Source organism: Carcharhinus amblyrhynchos, chromosome 16 (assembly GCF_965287045.1).
Source record: "Carcharhinus amblyrhynchos chromosome 16, sCarAmb.v2.hapA, whole genome shotgun sequence".
Taxonomy (NCBI): Eukaryota; Metazoa; Chordata; class Chondrichthyes; order Carcharhiniformes; family Carcharhinidae; genus Carcharhinus; species Carcharhinus amblyrhynchos.
The window spans coordinates 15737882-15759936 of NC_137339.1; the positions used below are offsets into that span (position 1 = coordinate 15737882).

Consider the following 22055-nt stretch of genomic DNA (forward strand, 5'->3'; position numbering starts at 1 on the left):
TGAATCCTCCAGTATCAACATACTGGAGGTTACCATTGATCAGAAACTCAACAGGACTAGCATGAGACAAAATGTGTGACCTTGCGTTAATTAAGGGTAAGTGTGTCAAAATAAGTAACCTTCCTTGTTTTAAAATCATGCAAGCTTGCTGCTGAATTATTTAATTGGAGTACACATTCCATGCGTAAGAAAATACACATTTCTTTCCATTCAGAACAGACCGGTTAAGGGCATTCTGTCTATGACATGTGAAGATGGAACACTGCAAAGACAGGCTCTTCTTAAGATGTTTATAAGAAAGCAGATGCAGGGTGCACACTTCACTGTTTCTTCCTTGTTGGACAAAATGATCCCATTAATAAATTTTTACTTGTTGAAGCATGCAACCAACTTAGTAAGTATTTCTTTTATTTTGTTTATTAATATGCAGCCAGCTTATGTCAGCCTGGAATTAATTTTGAGCTTTATTGCATTAATAAAATATTATACTGTAGTTGCAAAAAAAATCATAGAATTGTTATGACGCAGAAGAAGGCCAGTTGGCCCATTGTGTCTCCACCGGCTCTCCAAAACATGCATTATGACTTAAGTGCAATTTGCCTGCCTTTTCCCATACGCCTGCACATTGTGCTACAGCAGCAAGTGCAATATAGAATGATTTCTCTTCTAGATGCTTGGAGAACAAGGATCGTCAGTCACTCCAGCAGAATAAGGTTACAATTGTTAACTATTTTATTTTTGCAATAATCACTCACTATGAGGGCTAACAGTTGGAATCTATTAAATAGAGTGAGTCCACTGCTGTTCTGCAAAATATTGAGGAAATGCTCCCTATTTAACATCTCAGCTGGGGTTTAATTTTTCTAAGTTGTTTAGCCCATTTCCTCAAAACATTACACCAAACATTAAAAAGCCAGTATTCTCTAACTGACACCCTTAGTGAGCATGGTCGCATAATGGTAATGGTACTGAGATTGTAATCCAGAGTCCAATGCTCTAAAGAGATTAATTCAAATCCCAAAGTAGCAGCAGGGAGAATTTCTGTTCAACTAATTAATAAAATCTGGATAGAATGTTGGTCCCATTAATAATGTTCACAATGTGCCCAGAGTGTTAACAAAACTATTTGGTTCAACAATGCTCTTGAGGGGAGGAATTCTGCTGTACTGATCTTATCTGGCCGATAGGTCAGCCCAGGGCCATAGTTAACTCTCAACTTTTCTCTGACTAGCGTAACAAGTCACTTATTTTTATCAAGTGGCTACAGGTAGTATTGTGGGTGAAGAAATCCCAGATAGACCACGCTGATTCAACCATCACCTTTTCAAGGACAATTAATGTCGGCAATAAATACTGGCCTTTAGCAATGGTTACATTCCCAGAATTACAAAAAAATTTCAAGTAATCACCCCTATTTACCCCAGATTATAAATTTAAAGATATTTACAGAATGTCACAAGCACTTTAGGATGATTTAATTCAACCCAACTGGCAGTTTAGCCTGTTGGCTTTTATAGCTACCTAGGCTCCTTATATGTCATTGAATCAATTGGATCCTTCTAACCACAATTTTCTTTATTCAGACTTTTTAAAACATTTTTTACTCCAGCCTTGAAGTCACAAAGCCAACACTCAGAGTGGACCGGGAAAATCCAAATCTATTCCTTGCTTGCTTCAAAAACAAATTCAAAATCCAAATTATTGGTCCCCACAAAAGAGGCAGACAAGATCCAAGCTGGCTAGATAAGGTATTGCACCCCACCTCAGGCTTCATCTCAGCCAGAAGGCCGAGAAACAATTTGTTAGCTCAGTTGAGTTTTAACCCACCAGCTGCTGTGGTGGGGTTTGAACTCACATGCACAGGTCATTAACCTAGGCTTCTAAATTGATATCCCAATAGAGTTAACCTCCATGTTATTGGATTCACAGACTCCTGGACAGAGAACTAGATCACCCAACCTATGTTGTGGGGCTCTTCTTTAAATACACAAATCAGGTCCAACGACATTGAACTCCAACAGTAAATTTAACCAAGGAGAGGCATTGGAGGAGTGGCTTTCCCAGCCAGCTGAAAAGAGTCAGGACCTGCTGGGCAGCTGAAGAGACCCAAAACAGGGAAATTTTTTAACTTCCATTTGCAGGCGAGGAGGAACAGGAGTCCTTGCTTGGGGAGAAAATTCAAGCCTCCCCTGCCCGTAACTAATTCAACTAAACTATACCTGGCATCATTCATTAACAAAGACATGGGTACAGGGATACAAACTGTGTCCAATCTGATAATTGACACATAAGAATAGGGAACGGTGCTTGCAGCCAGTTCTCAGTTGCCAGTGCGGTTTACTATTTCCAGTAAATCACAACTGACCACAGCAAAGGTCAGCTGACAAATCTGGTGCCAACTGATCTCCAGTTGAATTTTTCCAGTTGCTCCCCGTGCAGTGCCGGTTACTGTGGAGGATGGTTTGGTACAATTGCAGTCTTCAAACAGCTTCAGGATTATTGTCATAAATCCCATCTGGTTCACTAATGTCCTTTAGGGAAGGAAATCTGCCATCTTAGTCTGGCCTATATGTGACGCCAGATCCACAGCAATGTGGTTGACTCTTAAATGCTCTCAGAGATGGGCAATAAATGCTGGCCTAGCCAGTGACACCAGCATCTCATAAGCGAATATAAAATAAAACTCCCCCAGAACTCTGATCTCCACGCACATTCATGTATTGCCCAATTTTTCAGATAACAGCAGCCACCAGCTCAAAAGCCCAATGAGTGGCAAGTGGACAAACAACATGTTAATAATCCTTTGTCCTCTCTCCTGTAACTTTCAAGGCAGTGGCAGGAGCCAAAATAACATGGGCCCAATTAATGCAACCCACCTAGCCAATCACCTCAGCCCATCGCGCACCTTGAGCTGAATTGGTGCTTTTATTCCTAACATAACATAGCTGTTCCCCAAGGTTTTCTTGAAAATTTATAACTGTAAAGCTGCATACTAAACCTGCTCTAAATACTGATATCCCGTGTCATCTATCTTCTACCCTGCCAGACTAAGTGGCAAGAGGCAATGCATTTCTTTCACTGCTTTTACTCTAGATTATTTCCCTAATGAAGACTCTTTCTTTTATGCAAAGAGATCATTAACTTGATCAGCAGGGAGACAAACTGCATCCACTGGTTGGGGAGATGGAGTCATCAATTACCCAACTCGTCGACACTTGATATCAACTCAATATTCAGAAGATGGTGCTTTAGTCTCCCATTCACTGCAGCAGTGGTGGTGGGTTGGGGGCTAGGGGTGTGACCGGGGGATGCAGGGCGGGTGATGGTGAGGGGTGGATGGGGTTGCTGAGTGGAGATGAAGGGGGGATGGTGGGTGGAGATGATGAGTGGTGCAATGGGTGGTGTGATGGGGGTGAAGGGTGATGGGGGTAATGTGGTGATGGGGGTGATGGGAGGGTTTTGGAGGGGTGGTAGCGAGGGTTGATGGTGAAGGGTGTTGGGGAACAGTGGAGGCTCACTCAGTTTCATTGGGTGGAGCTTCTCAGTTGGACGTCACCACAATAGTCAGGGTCACGATGTTCGATCATCCGTGGGGGTGAGATTGGTGAGGATATGCTTTGAAAAATGTGCTCCTGGATGGCAACAAACTCCCAGCGACTCCAGGGCACGCTGCTATTTTTAAGATGATGTTGGGATTGGGTAGCTGTGGGGTTGGGGAGCCAGGAGCCCACTCACTTCCTGCCTACTAACTCCTTGAGGAGATTAACAGGCAGGGAATGGGCGAGAAAACACTTCTGAAATCACAGATTGGTACAGCCAAAGAGCTTTAGTTTAAAGTTTATTTATTCGTGTTACAAATAGGCTTCCATTAACACTGCAATGAAGTTACTGTGAAAATCCCTGGTACATGTTCGGGTGCAATGCAGGGCGCCATTAAATAATGTTTATTTTGAAGAAACATCTTTGTCAGAAAGGATAACTGTTTCAGGACGGGCGCTGTATACTTCTGTTAGCTACTTGGCCCTTTTTCTGTGCCGTAAGGCTGATGGTCCTTGGATCTCCCACCTCCATTCATTTACTAGATGGTAGCCGGCACAGTCGTGGCTGCTATCCATCCTTGAGGGTTGTACTCTGAAGTTAGTTTCTGCCTCTTGGCAGCGCTCGGTACCATTAATTGGGCAACAAGTCACCTCCAGCCCAAGTAGGTGACTTGCATTTGAAGTTAGCTGTTACGATAGCCATGAAGGGCATGGGGGTTCATCAATAGCTTTCCCCATGGGGTACAAACCCCCTTATTGAGTGGGTGTTGGCTCACCCAATGAGAAGTGAGTACTTATTAGTGTCACAAGTAGGTTTACATTAACACGGCAATGAAGTTACTGTGAAAATCCCCGAGTCGCCACACTCCGGCGCGTGTTCGGGTACACTGAGGGAGAATTTAGCATGGCCAATCCACCTAACTTGCACATCTTTGGACTGTGGGAGGAAACCGGAGCACCCGGAGGAAACCCATGCAGACATGGGGAGAATGTGCAAACTCCATACAGACAGTCACCCTAGCTGGCAATTAAACCCAGGTCCCTGGCATTGTGAGGTGGCAATACTAACCACTGTATCACCATGCTGCCCTGAGCACCTGAAGGAGAGGGGGAGTTTAAAATTCATTGCTTCAACCCGGACCCGTATCGTATAGGTCCCTGAGTATTGACGTGCATGACTTCCCTGTATTATTATTGAAGGGTTTTTGGTGATGGAAGAGTGGCCTTCGCGGAATTATTATAGTAATGTCCTGCGAGTGACACAGATATGATGCCAGTCTGGAACCTGGAAATGATCGGGCACCAGGTTCCTAACTCGGATTGAAAAAGCCCCAGAACTCCAGCCTCCACTTGCTGAGGCTCCGGTGTTCTTTTTTTAAGGAGTAACCTGGAGTCTGGAACGTGATTGTGTTGTTTAAAAAGAAAGTAAGACTTGCATTTGTGTAGAACTTTCAACAATCTTCTGCTATCGCAAAGCAACTGAAAGCAAATGTAGTCACTGTAGCAATGTAAGAAAATGTGATAGCCAATCTGCACAGAGCAGGGTCCCACAAATAACAACCAGATAAAATTTATTTAGTTTAGCATTGTTGGTTGAGGTATAAATAGTTTCGTGACTCAGGTGGTAGCAAACTGCTTGATCAGCATTACTCCGGGCCTATAATGCTCGACTGCCAGTTTATTCCTCTAATTGGCTCATGTCATGAAATTACATCCATGTAAAAGTGTACCATTTCAACTTGCTAAGCTTTGTTAAATTATTTGCAATGCTGTCTGACGGGAAGCTAATTTGATAATTGTGGAGTTCTTAAAGTTCACGTTTATTTATTAGTCACAAATAAGGCTAAGATTAATATGGCAATGAACTGACTCTGAAATTCCCTTGGTCGCCACGCACCGTGCCTGTTCAGGTCAGTGCAACAAACCAAGCATGTCTTTCAGACTGTGGGAGGAAACCCATGCAGACACGGGGACAATGTGCAAGCTCCACACAGACAGTGTCCCAAGCCCGAAATCAAACCCTGGCGCTGTGAGGCGGCAGTGCTAACCACCGTGCTGTCCTCAGGGAAGTAAGTAATGGAATTTACTAACACACAGCCATCTAAAGAGTTCCAATACTCAACAAATCAGAGCGTCCCTCTTAAAATTTGATTTCACTTTTAAATATTTGATGGTATCTTCTCAAACCAAATATTACCCCAAAGCACTTTTTAAGGTGTATTCCAATGGAATACGAATATATGTGATTATTTCCCAGAAAACTGTTCTTCAAGAACATTGATTAAGACCAGCAGTAATATTATTGCAATACATCAAACATGGGTGGGGGGATAATCAATTCTATAGCTTTTGTTATTGAAGGTTATGTCTCATCTGTAAAGTAACAGCAGTTGGTGGAAGTTTTGTCATGGTGTATGATTAAATGGAAGGATATTGTTCGATTTCTAGGTCATTAATTCAGTGGGAATGCAGTTGTCACAAGATTTGCCTGTCAGCTGTTTTCCTTCACTTGAAGTGGTTTGCTCAAGCTAGATGACGTATAGCCAAGAGCACAGGGACAAAACTGCCAAATCTCACCTCCTAAATGATTTAGATAATGGATGACCCAGAGGCTGAGCATTTAAGCACTTAAACTTCCAACCAAAAGTTGATTACTTGAATTCAAATGGTTGCCCATTTGTCAAACTCACTTTGGAGAGTTTTGTCAATTCTTCGTTAAGATCCTAAAATGAATGGCAAATGGCGAAGACACAATGGAGACTGGGAATCGAGAAGATTCCCCAGGTAAAATCCTAGCGTACCATTTGTGCCTTGGTTGGCAGTACTGAAGGAGTGCTGTACTGTCACAGGACGACACTTTCAGATGTGGTTTTCAACCAAGGCTTCTGCTGTCTCACAGGTTCATAGAATATAGGAGCAGAATTAGGCCATTTGGCCCATTCGAGTCTGCTCCACCATTCAATCATGGCTGATAGGCTCCTCATCCCTATTTTCCTGCCTTCTCCCCATAACCCTTCAACCCATTCTCAATTAAAAACCTAATCCTCCTTAAATGTATTCACTGTCCCAGCATCCACTGTACTTTGGGGTAGCGAATTCCACAGATTCACAACCCTTTGGGAGAAGCAGTTTCTCCTCAATTCTGTTTTAAATTTGCTACTCCTTACCTGAAGACCTCTCATCCTAGAATGCCCCACAAGAGGAAGCATCCCCACCAGGTCTACTTTATCCATACCTTCTATGGTTCTAAGGTTCTTTTATCATCTTATATAACCTCAATTTGATCTCCCCTCATTCTTCTAAATTCCAGAGAGTATAGGCCGAAACTCTCAGGTGGGTAAAAATAATTCATGGCTTGATTCTGAAGACAGTAAGAAGTCTCACAACACCAGGTCAATGTCCAACCAGTTTATTTGATAGTAATCCCACCAGCTTTTGGAAATGGTGTTCCTTCGTCAGGTGTGTGGTTCTTCCACACACCTGACGAAGGAACACTGTTTCCAAAAACTTGTGAGTTTACTATCAAAAAACTGGTTGGACTTTAACCTGGTGTTGTGAGACTTCTTACTGTGTTTACCCCAGTCCAACGCCGGCATCTCCACATCTTGATTCTGAAGAACAGCAGCAAAATTATTTCCCACTGCATTGGCCAATAGTTATTCCTCAATCATCACCATTCACAAAAAGGATTATCTGGTCATTTTCACATTGGTGTTTGTGAGAGCTCGCACACATTATCTGTCTTGTAAACCAATTTACAAACAACTACACATCAACATTGGCTGCAAAGTGCATTGGGATGTCCTGAGCCCATGAAAGGCTCTATAGAAATTCAGATTTTTTTTCCCATGATAAAGTATCTTTTTTTTGCCAACCATAGGCAGGTTTCAGACTGCCTCAACTGTTTACATGATAGCGCTCTCTGTTTACGGATTGTAAGTACATGCTGCGGTCATGATTTCTGGTCGTACCTTCCTGTCAATTCTTCCCATTCCATCTTCCCATGTCGACTACCATGATGGAGTTGCCGACACAAACCTGCTCGATTGTTTTGTTCAGAAAGTTACTGAAGTCTCCCTCCCAACTCTGTTTACCATCTTGTATATAAAAAGTGCTTACATGTCTCAACTGAATTTACAAGTTGGTTGATGAAACATGTGTGTTGGACTAAAAAGTGACATTAGAGGATTTACCTGAAGTTTACAGTTTTGAGACTCTGCAGCTATCTTCTCCCCTCAGTGTTTTAATCTTGTAGCAGATGCACTATTTTGCATTTTGATTTGTCCAAAGTAATGTGATATATTTTCACCAATTGCATAACTGTGTCAGTTTCAGAGAAGATGTACACATGATATTTTAGCCATGTGCTAAATTAAACAAAGCTTGCTGTAGCTGGTAGGTATCCACTTGTGTATTCACAATTTCTGTGTCTTCTGCAATTAGGTCTGCTGAACAACTTGAAGCTGAAAGCCGTGGAAACTTCTTTACACATTTATTAATTATTAGTGTCACAAGTAGGCTTACATTAACACTGCAATGAAGTTACTGTGAAAGTCTCCTAGTCGCCACACTCTGGCGCCTGTCTGGGTACATTGAGGGAGAATTTAGTACAGCCAATGTACCTAACCAGCATGTCTTTCGGACTGTGGGAGGAAACCAGAGGAAACCCATGCAGATACGGGGAGAACATGCAGATTCCGCACAGTCGGTGACCAAGCGAGGAATTGAACCCAAGTCCCTGGTGCTGTGAGGCAGCAGTGCTAACTACTGTGCTACCATGCCACCCTACATGCAGAGTAAAGTATTGGGGCCTGACCACAGTTTTGACCAGCTGCTGGAAGATTCCCAACAACTAGGCTGAAGGGAGACATAAAGCCCACCGAGCAGTTGAAGGAAGACAAACAGGTAAGTTTTGCACTTATTTTGTGGGCTTGAGAGGAATAAGTTTGATTCTTTAAGCCCCTGCTGGAAGTTCAGGCCTACGCTACCACAGGTTCCACCCGAGCCTTACCCTGGGTCTCGGGCCTTTCAAATTTCCAGCTGCCAATGCGATTTCCAGGCTAACTTCCCACCTGTTCTGGGCAGGAAGGGAACCAGCAGCATGTTAACTGAGGGTCAGTAGGTACAGCCCAGGCCTGAATTCTACAGCAGTGAGTGAACTTCGCACTCACTTCTCCTCTCACCGGTCTGGATTTATAATCAGCGTCTTTGAGTTCAGCAAAAGGGATGTTACTACAGAGACCATCTTGTGACAGTTAAAACTCTTTCAATGATGCAGACAGTCATATCACCAACAAGTCATTTCTCAGACTGCTGATTCAATTTCAAGAGTAGAATAAATCTTTCCGCTGACATTATATTTAAGATGAAGAAGTAGTAGTAAAGTTGATTGTAAACATCTTGAGGAGACAGAGGGCCAGCCATTTTCTCACACAGCTCGATGCCACCAGAATCATCTGCCAAAAGCCTCTTGACTTCACGAACAATCGATAAAAGCAAGATTAACATCCTTTCCATTCTGTTAGTCAGAGACAAGAGAAAGAATTTCAACATGAAGTATAGAGTGGGCTGTCAATGAGCAAGGGACAATTGTGACAAAGGATTACAACTGAAAGGAAATGTTCAGCCAAAGCAGTGCCTGTCTGGAAAATAAAAACTCTGTCAGGGGAAAACAAAAATCAGGAGATGCAGATAGCACTGGGCAGAAAACAAACATCTGCAAAGTAACATATAGCAAGTGGTATTGGACGATAGAATGTTCAAGTCTTTAATTGTTGGCGGCACGGTGGTGCAGTGGCTGCCTCACAGTGCCAGGGACCCAGGTTCAATTCCCAGCTTGGGTGACTCTCTGTGTGGAGTCTGCAGATAACCCCTCTGTGCCTGCGTGGATTGCCTCCGGGTGCTCCGGTCTCCTCCCACAGTCCGAAAGATGCGCTGGTTAGGTGCACTGGCCATGTTAAATTCTCCCTCAGTGTACCTGAACAGGTTCCGGAGTGTGGCGACTAGGGGAGCTTCACTGTAACTTCATTGCAGTGTTAAGGTAAGCCTACTTGTGACATCAGTTTTATTCTCCCCGGAAACAAAGGTTGTTTCCACTGGCAAGTAATCCAACATCCAGGAAAATTGAAAGTCTGGCACAATTTTGGATCAGTGACCTGAATTAATAGTTCTATCTCATTAACATATGAAGCATGCATAATCCTGGTGTTTAAACCTAAATAAAAGAACTGTAATTATTAAGACTAGTAAAGGAGCTGCAGGAGGCAATGGAATAGAAACTCCCTTGAAATTTGATACACTGTATTACTTTAATAAAATCCTAGTGTGTTTCATTTCAGCAACACCCACATCACCGGTAACTAAAAATGGAATCAAAGTCGCTTCAGCAGCTGAGGGTTCCGTATGACAGGAACAAATGTTTAATTAACTCAAGTGGTTGCAAACTGGTTGCTTTTGGAAAAGCTAAACAAACACAGCCAAGACTTTAAAAGAGAAACTACGTCAGTTTACTGCAGAGAAAAGATATAGCAAGTATTTTAGAACTTCCAACTAATTAAATTTGGACCAGTTAATGTAAATTTGAAAGTATAGAATTTGGACAGAATACAAATCAAACTATGAGATGAGGTTGTATTCAAATTGCTAAATCTCAGCAGGTACTGGAGAATGTCAAGAACTAAAAGATGAAGCATTCGAAAGGTTGTTAATTTTTTTGGAATACATCTCTTATTACTCTAAAATAAATCTAAAATAAGAAGGTTTAATTCAGTTGTAGCAGATTTGAAATTATTGAAAAAGTTGACTTTTAAACCAAAGATAAGCTGAATTTGATAATTAATATATTTCTTTATCTGTGTTAACTAATGGCATGCTCATTGAATAGCTAATTGCAGAATTTGAGGAAGGGTAATAATGGAAACTAGAATTAAATGTGTCACGAAGAGCAATAATGGGGGAAGATAAAAAGCTCAACAACAACTGTAAGAGGCAACAAGTGAATATGTCCGGGTAGACAGAAGGAAAATGTTAAGAAGTTTCTAAGCATAACAGATAATTGGTTTCCATTGCACAATACTGGAAAAAAAAACCCCAAAAACAATGGCCATCCACGCCAGAGAAATTCCCTGGTCCCTGCAGCAACACAACCCGCCCATGGGTTTCCCACAGGCGTGGGGTGACATCAATGGAATTCCTATTGACAGCGGCGGGACCAGAGAATCCCACTGCTGGCAAACATCACGCCATCTCCCGCCGGCAGGAAGCATGTGACTGGGAGGCCACAGAATCTGGTCCAATGTTCTCTGTGTCAACATCTAAGAATGTAGTCCCTAGGCTGCTGAGTGTTCCCGTTACCTAGATTTACTATTCTTTAATTTAAGGGGAGATGGTGATATATTGGTATTGTTGTTGGACTAGTTTTGCAGAGACCCAAGGTAATGCACTGGGGCCATGGGTTCAAATCCCACTATGGCAGATGATGAAATTTGAATTAGAGTCATAGAGGTTTGCAGCATGGAAACATGCCCTTTGGCCCAACTTGTCCATGCCACCCTGTTTTTACTACTAAGGTAGCCCCAGTTGCTTGCATTTGACCCATATTCCTCTATACCCATCTTACCATGTAGCTGTCTAAATACTTTTTAAAAGACAAAATTGTACCCGCCTCTACTACTGCCTCTGGCAGCCTGCTCTAGACACTCACTACCCTCTGCGTGAAAAATTGCCCCTCTGGACCCCTTTGTATTTCTCCCTTCTCACCTTAAACCTGTGCCCCCCAAATAAAAATCTGGAATTAAAAGTCTAATGATGACCATGACACCATTGTCGATTGTTGTAAAAAACCAACGTGGTTCACCAATGTCCTTCAGGGAAGGAAATCTGCTGCCCTTAACCGGCCTGGCCTACATATGACTCCAGATCCACAGCAACTTTTTTGTCCTCAAGGATGGGCAATAAATGCTGGCCCAGCCAGCAATGCTAACCGCTCACGTGCCATGAACAAATTTTTAAAAAATTGAAACAGAAGAATCCAGTTCCAGTTTCTCTGTCTCTGTTAGCTGATCACTGAGTGAACAGTGGTAGAGTTATTCTTATGGGAGCTATGCATCATAAACTGATTGATTGCCACCCTGCTCCCATCCTGAATGAATTGAATCACCACGATAGAGTAATTCAGCATTTATTATGAGCCCATTGCAAAAAAAGAATCAGAGAAAGAGGAATGATGTGGTTAAGACATGTTATAGTTCTCAAATGATTGATTATAATTAAAATAACATTTAGTTAATTCTTTAAGTGGTGGTCCTGGCAGATTTGCTTCTGCAGTTGTCAGTTACGCTCTGGTATAAACTCAGAGTTGTCTTTGCAGATTAGTAAGCGTCTTTACTCCCAATCCACTGGTTGCAAATTAACTTATCACAAGCAAAATGCAGCTGTACCCAAGACACTTGGATCTGTGATAAAGGAAACAAAATAATACTGCCTCTTTTATCAATGATATCCCTTTATTTTCCTCACCTGAAAATTCAGTGTCATATATCAAACCTCTAACACATGGAATAATTTATCCAATCCTCTATCTACTGCCAAACTTTTGAAGCCCTCACCTGCAGTTCTCTTGGTACAATCTTGGTAACCAACAATTAGTATTACATAGTGCTTTTGTAAAACATTTTAAGACACTACACAGGGCCATTATGAAATAAAATTCGACACCGATCCACATTAAGAAACGTCAGTACATGTGACCGAAAACTTTATGAAGGGAATTCCAGAGCGTAGGGCACATGCAGAAGGTAAAGTCCCCAATAGTGGAAAAATGAAAAGCAAGGATGAGTGGACTAGAGGGCTTTTAGGACTAGAGGGCACAGCCTCAAGATAAAGGGGGGGCGGTTTAGAACGGAGTTGAGGAGGAACTTCTTCACTCAAAGGGTGGTGAATCTCTGGAATTCTCTGCCCGTTGAAGTGGTGGAGGCTGCCTTGCTAAATATTTTTAAGTCGCAGGTTGATAGGTTTTTGATAGGCAAGGGGATTAAGGGTTATGGGGAGAGGGCGGGAATGTGGAACTGAGACACGACAGATCAGCCATGATCTTATTGAATGGCGGGGCAGGCTCGAAGGGCTAGATGGCCTACTCCTGCTCCTATTTCTTATGTTCTTATGTTCTTATGAGTGGCTGGACATGAACGGAAGCATGCAGCTGGGGCTGGGTGTTTGAAGGAAAGAACAGAGATAGGAAAGAATGAGACTGTGGAGCAATCTGAAAACAAGGACAAGAAGTTTAAAAGCAAGGTGACATATGTCAGTAAGTGCAGGGGAGATGGCAGCAACTAGATTTGAGCTGGATCTTAACAGCAATCATGATATGGAGTTGGACTGGGGTAAACACAGTAAGAAGTCTCACAACACCAGGTTTACTCTCCCCTTTAATCTCCCACTCACCTGACGAAGGGGCAGCTAGTGCTCCGAAAGCTAGTGGCTTTTGCTACCAAGAAAACCTGTTGGACTTTAACCTGATGTTGCGAGACTTCTTACTGTCTTAGCGACAAGCCATGGGTACCAAGGTCAGGGAAAAATGCAGATACCAAGCCTGTGCAGAGGAGCAGCAGCCTGTCTCTCTCTGCCGAAGGCCCAATCAGAGGGCCAGCTACAGATACTGCCACTGCTGAGGCTGCAAGACAAAAACGAGTGGCTGCCTCCATATTTGCCAGTAAGCAAGTAATTGATGTGCTAGTACCAAGCAGGAAGGCTCTAGAGAACAGTGGTATTATATTACATCAGATATAGCACAGAAAAGGACCATTCTGACAAATTAGCCTCATGTCAGTATTCATAGAATCCTGCAGTACAGAATTGATTTGATTTGATTTTGATGCTTGTTGCATTGTAGCTAACTGGTCTCACTGGAACTCTAACTTTCACACAAGTATTTCCAAAATTCACTCGATTAAAAAAGCACAACTTAGAATTTTTTCCCAAACAATGCTTTCTCTTAGATACGATCAACAAGGATCCATTTCCAGAATTTCAATCTCCCCTTCCAGTATTTCTCTGCCTTGGATTGCCACATGCATTCAAGCTTCCACACAATCCCTCAGGTACCTAGCCATGCTAACAGAACACTACTGCTTCACAGGCTGTATTAAAATGTCACCAAACTTATGATTTATCTTAGATGTGGCTTCCAACTTTAAATCTGATTCCTGCAGCTGTCTCCTCTACTCAGAGCTCTTTTGCTGCTATTTACATTAACATCTCCCAACAGGACCTTGTCTGACTTTTTGTTCTTTAACTTCACTGTTTTCCTGAGATATCATTTTTGTCCCAGCTCCCTGGTTTCTGGACTTTATTTTATTCCTTTAAGAAATCTGCTACCTTGCGCTGTCTAGCTTGTCCTGGATCTGGTTTAAAATGAGCTCAAAATTTCTTTCTAACCTATTTTCATACCATTAACGCTTTAAGTACAATTCTGGCACAGTTTAAAGTGACCAAAACCCTCAGACATGCAGGCATCTTTGTTTAAAATGAAGCTGATTAAAGTTTTAATCCTTTCTTATACAGAAACATGAAAATAAACTGACTTAAAGCTATACCTTGTTTCATAAGAACATAAGAACATAAGAAATAGGAGCAGGAGTAGGCCATCTAGCCCTTCGAGCCTGCCCCGCCATTCAATAAGATCATGGCTGATCTGTCGTGGCTCAGTTCCACTTTCCCGCCCTCTCCCCATAACCCTTAATCCCCTCTCTTATCAAGAACCCATCAACCTGCTTCTTAAAAATATTTAGCGAGGCAGCCTCCACCACTTCAACGGGCAGAGAATTCCAGAGATTCACCACCCTTTGAGTGAAGAAGTTCCTCCTCAACTCCGTTCTAAACCGCCTCCCCTTTATCTTGAGGCTGTGCCCCCTAGTCCTACTGTCTTTTTTGAGCGGGAAGAGTCTCTCCACCTCTATCCTATCCATCCCATTCATCATCTTATACGTCTCAATGAGATCTCCCCTCATTCTTCTAAACTCTAACGAGTACAAGCCTAGTTTATTCAGCCTCTCCTCATAGCTCAATCCCCTCAACTCCGGTATCAGCCTAGTAAACCTCCTTTGCACTCCCTCCAGGGCCAAAATATCCTTGCGTAAGTACGGCGCCCAAAACTGCACACAGTACTCCAGCTGCGGCCTCACCAATGCCCTATACAGCTGCAGCAAGACCTCCCTACTTTTATATTCAATCCCCCTCGCTATGAAGGCCAGCATCCCATTCGCCTTCCTGACCACCTGCTGCACCTGCAAGCTGGGTTTTTGCGACTCATGCACAAGGACCCCGAGGTCCCTCTGCACCGTCGCCTGCTGCAGTTTTTCGCCACGTAAGTAATAGTCCTTCCTACCATTCTTCCTACCAAAGTGGACCACCTCACACTTGCCAACATTAAATTCCATTTGCCATTTCCTGGCCCATTCGCCCAGCCTATCTAGATCCTTCTGCAGACTCTCCACACCCTCCGCACAATTTGCCTTTCCCCCAATCTTGGTGTCATCAGCAAATTTCGACACCCTGCACTCGGTTCCCTCCTCCAGATCATCTATATAAATGGTAAATAGCTGAGGCCCCAGCACCGACCCCTGGGGCACCCCACTAGTCACCAACCGCCAATCCGAATAGCACCCATTGACCCCCACTCTCTGCCTCCTATTTGACAACCAATCCTCTATCCACGCTAACACCCTACCCCCAACTCCATGTCCCCTGACCTTCTGCAATAACCTCTTGTGAGGTACCTTGTCAAACGCCTTCTGAAAATCCAGAAAGACCACATCCACCGGCTCTCCTCTATCCACTGCCCTAGACACATCCTCATAGAACTCCAGTAAATTTGTCAGACACGACTTCCCTTTAATGAAACCGTGTTGCGTCTGCCCTATCAAGCAATTCCCTTCAAGATGCCTCGCAATTTCCTCCTTAATGACGGATTCCAACATTTTACCTACCACAGACGTTAAACTAACCGGCCTATAATTCCCTGCCTTTTGCCTGGCACCCTTCTTAAACAACGGCGTAACATTAGCCGTTTTCCAATCTTCCGGCACTTCCCCGGAATCCAGCGACGTCTGGAAAATAACCACCAAGGCATCCACTATAACCTCCGCCATTTCTTTCAGAACCCTCGGATGCATTCCATCCGGTCCTGGGGACTTGTCCACAATCAGCCCCTCCAGTCTGTCGAGCACCACCTCTCTAGTAACAGTAATGTCATTAAGACCCTCCAGTCCTACCACCTTTCCATCGCTAACACCCGGCAAATTATTCACGTCCTCCTCCGTGAAGACAGAAACAAAAAAGTTATTCAATACCTTAGCCATATCCCCATCCCCTACCACTAGGTCCCCTTTCTCATCCTCTAAAGGACCAACGTTCACCCTAGCCAGCCCCTTCCTTTTTATATATTTATAAAAACTCTTGCTATCCTTTTTTATATTAAGCGCTAGCCCAGCTTCATAGCTTCTCCTACCCTCCTTTATCAACTTCTTTGTCAATCTTTGTTGACATTTAAACCTTTCCCAATCCTCTTCTCGCCCACTGCTCTTAGCTACTCTAAATTCCTCCGCTTTTAATTTAACACTTTCCTTCACCTCCTTTGTTATCCACGGCTTATTACCTCTCCTCCTACTGTCCTTTTTGACCATCGGAATAAATTTCTGCTGAGCACCAAGAAAGATCTCCTTAAAGATCCTCCACTGCTCCTCAGCAGACCTACCTTCCAACGCGCTCCCCCAGTCCACATTCGCCAATTCTTCTCTCATCCTACCATACTCCCCTCTATTCAAACAAAGGACGCGTGTCCGGGAACCCACTTTCTCCTCCTCCATCTGCAACAGAAACTCCACCATGCAATGATCACTCTCTCCAAGAGGATCCTTCACCGCAAGGTCCCTAATTCTACCCGCCTCATTACATAGCACCAGATCCAAGATAGCTCGCTCCCTCGTCGGCTCCAACACACACTGTTCAAGGAAATTATCCCGGCAGCATTCCAAGAACTCCTCCTCGAGCCCACCTCGTCCAACATGGGTCGACCAATCAATATGCAGATTGAAATCTCCCATAACTACTGCCGTCCCATTCCTGCACGCCGCACTTATTTGCGTGTTAACAGCCCGCCCCACCTCCAGATCATTATTCGGGGGCCTATAGACGACACCCACCAGCGTCTTCCTCCCTTTGCTGTTCCTAATCTCCACCCACAACGATTCCACTTTCTGCTCTTTGGCTCCGATATCATCCCTTGCTACCACCTTGATACTATCCTTAATCAGCAGAGCTACGCCACCCCCTCTTTCCTCCTGCCTATCCTTCCTAAACACTTGATAGCCCTGTACATTCATCTCCCAGTCCCTGTCACCTTGCAGCCACGTCTCTGTAATGGCCACCAGATCATATCCATTTGTGTCGATCTGCGCCACCAGCTCATCCACTTTATTCCGAATGCTTCGTGCATTCAGATAAAGCGCTTTCATCCCAGCCTTCACCTGGACCCTATTTGCCGTAACGCCACCAATTGGGACATCCTCGGCCTCTTCCCTTACCTGTACCCTATCCTTAACTTTAGACCTCGTAAGGTCACCTACCCTCGCACCCTCCCCCCCCCTAATTAGTTTAAAGCCCTGTCTACAGTCCTCTTTACTCGATTCGCCAACACTCTGGTCCCAGCACGGTTCAGACCCACCCCATCCCGCCCGAACAAGTCCCACCTACCCCAATACTGGTGCCAATGCCCCATAAATTCGAACCCATTCCTCCCACACCAATCCCTGAGCCACCCATTCACTTCCTTTATCCTGTCAACCCTACGTCCGTCTGCACTCAGTTCAGGCAGTAGCCCAGAGACGACCACCTTGTCGGTTCTACTCTTTAATTCCATTCCCAGCTTTTCATACTCCCTCCCCAGATCCTCAGTCCGTACTTTGCCTACGTCGCCGGCACCCACATGTACTACAACGACCGGGTTCTCACCCTCCCACTCCAGATTCCTCTGCAGCCCAGCTGCGACATCCTGTACCCGAGCACCAGGCAGACAACACACCCTTCTGTGCACTTTGTCATTGTGACAAAGGACAGTGTCAATACCCTTCACCCCACTATCCCCAATCACTACTACGTTCCTTTTCGCCTTCTCTTTGCCTATGTCCTGCTGCATCACTGTACCGTGTGCAGTTTGCTCACCAACCTCACCTGCCTCGTCCTCTTCCAGACTGGAAGCAAGAACCTCAAACCTGTTATGCAGATTAAGAGGCTGAGGCCTCCGCTCCTCACCCCCCTTCCTCCTCCCAGCAGCCCCCTTTTGTCCCTGACCCTTAGATTTAGCCAGTCTAGCAGGGGTGGATGTCACTTGCACCCCATTGACAATGGCACCCTCTCTCCCCCTGATGAGCCTCAGTGTCTGTAGCTCAGAGGCCAGCTCATCCACCTTGAGCTGGAGCTCCTCCAGCAACCTGCACTTACTACAGACATGGTCACTGGGAAGGACCCTGGGGTCCACCAGTTCCCACATCATACAGAAACCACACATCACATGCCCCTCCATTATTCACTGTAATTTTTTATGGGGAAAAAAAAAATACCCATAGATACAAAAATAGATCATTTAAAACTACATCTGTATCCAGATATCCAGCTTAACATAACAAAATCTTTTAAATTTCTGATGGTATTCCCCATGACTGGAGATGTTTATTCCTTCATGAGATATGGGCATTGCTGGCACTGAACTGAACAGCTGGTGAACCATTTCAGAAGGTATTTAAGAGGCGACCGCATTGCTGCGGCTCTGGAGTCACACATCGACCAGGCCAAGTAAGGAAGGCAGATTTCTTTCTTTAAAGGACATTAGTGAAATAGATGGATTTTTGCAAGCGAAAATGATAGTTTCATGGTCATCGTTACTGAATCTAGGGATGGAATTTTCCAGCCACACTCGTCCCCAGACCGGAGAATCCCACCAAAGGTCAATGGACCTTTGCATGGTCCGCAACGCGCCCCCACCCCACCTCCACTGGCTACCATTCCCGTGGCAGCAGGAAAATTCCGCCTTAGCTTTATATTCCAGATTTAATAATTGAATTTAAATTCCACAAGATGGTGTAGTGAGATTTAAACTCATGCTCCTCAAAATATTAGCCAGGGCCTTTGGATTACTAGTTCATTGATATTACTACAATGTAATTTCCCCTAAAACATTAACCTTCATAAACAGGCACTTTTATGGCCTCACCCCCAGTCCAATTTAGCCACATGTAACAAAACCTAAAATACCTGTCAGGCTGCAAGAAAACTCCAGGCCACAATTAAACCTGCCCCTCGCAGACCAACACCCATGGGGAATCCTTTGAGTAAATCCTGATAGACTATGTAGTGCTTCTATGCAAAAACTATTAGTAGCCCATTGCCACTAGGAACCTGATCACTCGATTCTCCAAGGTCTTGATTAGTAAGTGGTTTTCAAGTGTTTGATAAGTAAATGGTCTTGATTAGTAACTGGCTTGATTAGTAAGATTGCGGACAACACAAAGGTTAACGGATTTGCGGATAGCGATTAGGAACATCAGAGGATACAGCAGGATATAGATTGGTTGAAGACTTGCGGGGAGAGATAGCAGATGGAGTTTAATCCAGACAAATGTGAGGTAATGCACTTTGGAAAGTCTAATACAGATAGGAAATATACAGTAAATGGCAAAGCCCTAAAGAGTATTGATAGGCAGAGGGATCTGGGTGTACAGGCACACAGGTCACTGAAAGTGACAATGCAGGTGGAGAAGGTAGTCAAGAAGGCTTGCCTTCATCAGCCGGGGCATTGAGTTTAAAAATTGGCAAGTCATGTTGCAGCTTTATAGAACCTTAATTAGGCCGTGCTTGGAATATACTGTTCCATTCTGGTCGCCACACTACCAGAAAGGTATGGAGACTTTGGAGAGGATACAGAAAAGATTTACCAGGATGTGTCCTGGTATGGAGCGCATTAGCTATGAGGAGAGGCTGGAGAAACTTGGTTTGTTCTCACTGGAGCCATGGAGGTTGAGGGGGCAATCTGATAGAAGTCTACAAGATTATGAAAGGCATAGACAGAGTGGATAGTCAGAAGCTTTTTCCCAGGGTGGAAGGGTCAATTACTAGGGGGCATAGGTTTAAGGTGTGAGGGGCAAGGTTTAAAAGAGATGTACAAGGCAAGTTTTTACACAGTGAGTGGTGGATGCCTGGTGGCTGCTGGGGGAGGTAGTGGAAGCAGATACAATAGTGACTTTTAAGGGGCTTCTTGACAAATACATGAATAGGATGGAAATAGAAGGATATGGTCCCTAGAAGAGTCGGGGGTTTTAGTTCAGTCGGGCAGCATGATTGGCACAGGCTTGGAGGGCCGAAGGACCTGTTCCTTTGCTGTAATTTTTTTTGTTCTTTGTTCATTGTCTTTTCTCTCAAAAACATAGAAGATAGAAACTAGAAGCAGGACTAGGCCATTTAGCCTTTCAAACCTGCTCTGCCATTCACTTTGATCATGGCTGATCATCAAATTCAATATCTTGATCTCATCTTCTCCCCACATCTCTTGGACTCTTTAGTCCCAATGGGGTATATCTATTTTTTTTTCTTCTTGAAATCACACAATGTTTTGGCCTCAACTACTATCTATGGTAGTGAATTCTGCAGATTCACCACTCCCTTGGTGAAGAAATTTCTTCTCATCTCAGTCCTAAAACTATGGTCCCTAGATCCGGACTTCCCCAATATCAGGAACATTCTTTCTGAATCTACTCTGTCTAATCCTATTTAAACTTTATAAGTTTCTATGAGATCCCCTCTCACTCTTCTGAACTGCAATTAATATAATCATTGCAGGCAATGGCATAATGGCATTGTCGCTGGACTAGTAACCCAGACACCGAGGGTAATGCTCTGGAGACATGGGTTCAAATCCCACCCTGGAAGATGGTGAAATTTGAATTCAATAAAAAAAACTGGAATTAAAAGTCAAATAATGACCATGAAACCATTGTCAATTGTCATAAAACCCCATCTGGCTCACTAATGTCCTTTAGGGAAGGAAATCTGCCGAACTTAACTACAGGTGACCCCAGATCCACAGTACTGTGGTTGGCTTTCAAATGCCATCAGGGATGGGCAATAAATGCTGGCCCAGTCAGCGTTCCCCACATCCCATGGAAATTTAAAAAAAAATCCTAACTGACTCTCCTCATATAACAGACCTGCCTTCCCCAGAAACAACACAGCCATGATGAGGGACTGACCCAGTTCTTTACCTGATACAGCCTGCCAAACAAGGTCCATTCAGATTAGGGGAGAAGTTTCATGTCCCCTGTGTTTCAGGAGGTCGTTCACGGCTAGTGACTAATCCATCTGATGTCAGCAGCCTATACTCAAAACCAGGGCTCATTACCAGACCCTATAAACTATGATTCAGACCTATTGCCTAGAATACATTCATGACTGGGATAAGGGTTCAGGTTTCTTACTATCTGTCACGTCCCTAATGAGTCCACAGGGTTCAATCCCTTTGGATTAGTTTGTGTACATGAGGAACGAGGTCCCTTAAAGCTACTAAATGAAAACAATTTTTGGAGCCTGAGGGGGATGGCCTCACCGCTGCTGTACGTGTTCATGTTCCAGGAGCGACTCCTCAATATCTGTGCTGTGGCCAAGGAACATTTCAAAGTATCCTAGTGAGTCATAAAAAAGGCAGGCAGGCTGAGCTCCAGCCAGGAGAACAGGCCCTCATACTGCTGCCACTGCCAAGTGATCCTTTCAGCGCTAGTTTAGTCACGCCAGGTGGCCATGTGGATCAGTGAAGTAAAGTATCTGATCCACACTGCTGACCAGAGAAAGAAACATGGCTAATGCCACCACGTTAATCAAATATCACACAGCGGGAGAGCACAGTCAACTAGTAAATGTTTGCCAGAGCGTAAAGATGGCATAGGATAGCCAGCGTGAATGAGGCAGGGAGGAAGGAGACCAGCTTTGACAAAGGGTCACCTCGACTTGAAACATTGGCTCTATTCTCCCCACACAGAAGCTGTCAGACTTGCTGAGATTTTCTAGCATTTTCTGTTTTTGTTTCAAATTCCAGCATCTCGCTTACATAGTGTTTCGCTTTTATCTCAGCTTGAACTGTTTGAAATTCTGGAAAATCTAAATGCCCTAACAGCAGAGCAGCAGATGGATATAACCATCCTGCTAAGGCAATTTAATGGTAACTGTGGGGGCCAACTGGCGCAGGGAATCAATAAAGCAAATAAAGCAAACCCCTACCGAATGAGCCCGACAAGCTGATTCAGGTCAGACAGAAAAGGATGCATGCGAGATAATGATATAATCAAGCCTTCCCTCCACTATACTAGACCCAAAACTAAATGGATCAAACGGCTGTGCGTTTACTGTCCAAAAGGAAACGCGGTGATCCAAAATTAATTAACATCCAACCCCTTGCATGGAGGATTGTATAGATAA

General features: G+C 44.0%; 1 long non-coding RNA gene across 1 annotated transcript in view; it reads right to left on the bottom strand.

Annotated features, from left to right (window-relative positions):
* Positions 1-20921, bottom strand: part of LOC145353635 (uncharacterized) — an 81599-nt gene extending 60678 nt beyond the window's left edge. Inside the window, exon 1 of the long non-coding RNA XR_013888750.1 lies at positions 20849-20921. This is a non-coding gene — a long non-coding RNA (uncharacterized LOC145353635). The remainder of the gene's footprint in view (positions 1-20848) is intronic.
* Between the last annotated feature and the right edge of the window lie 1134 nt (positions 20922-22055).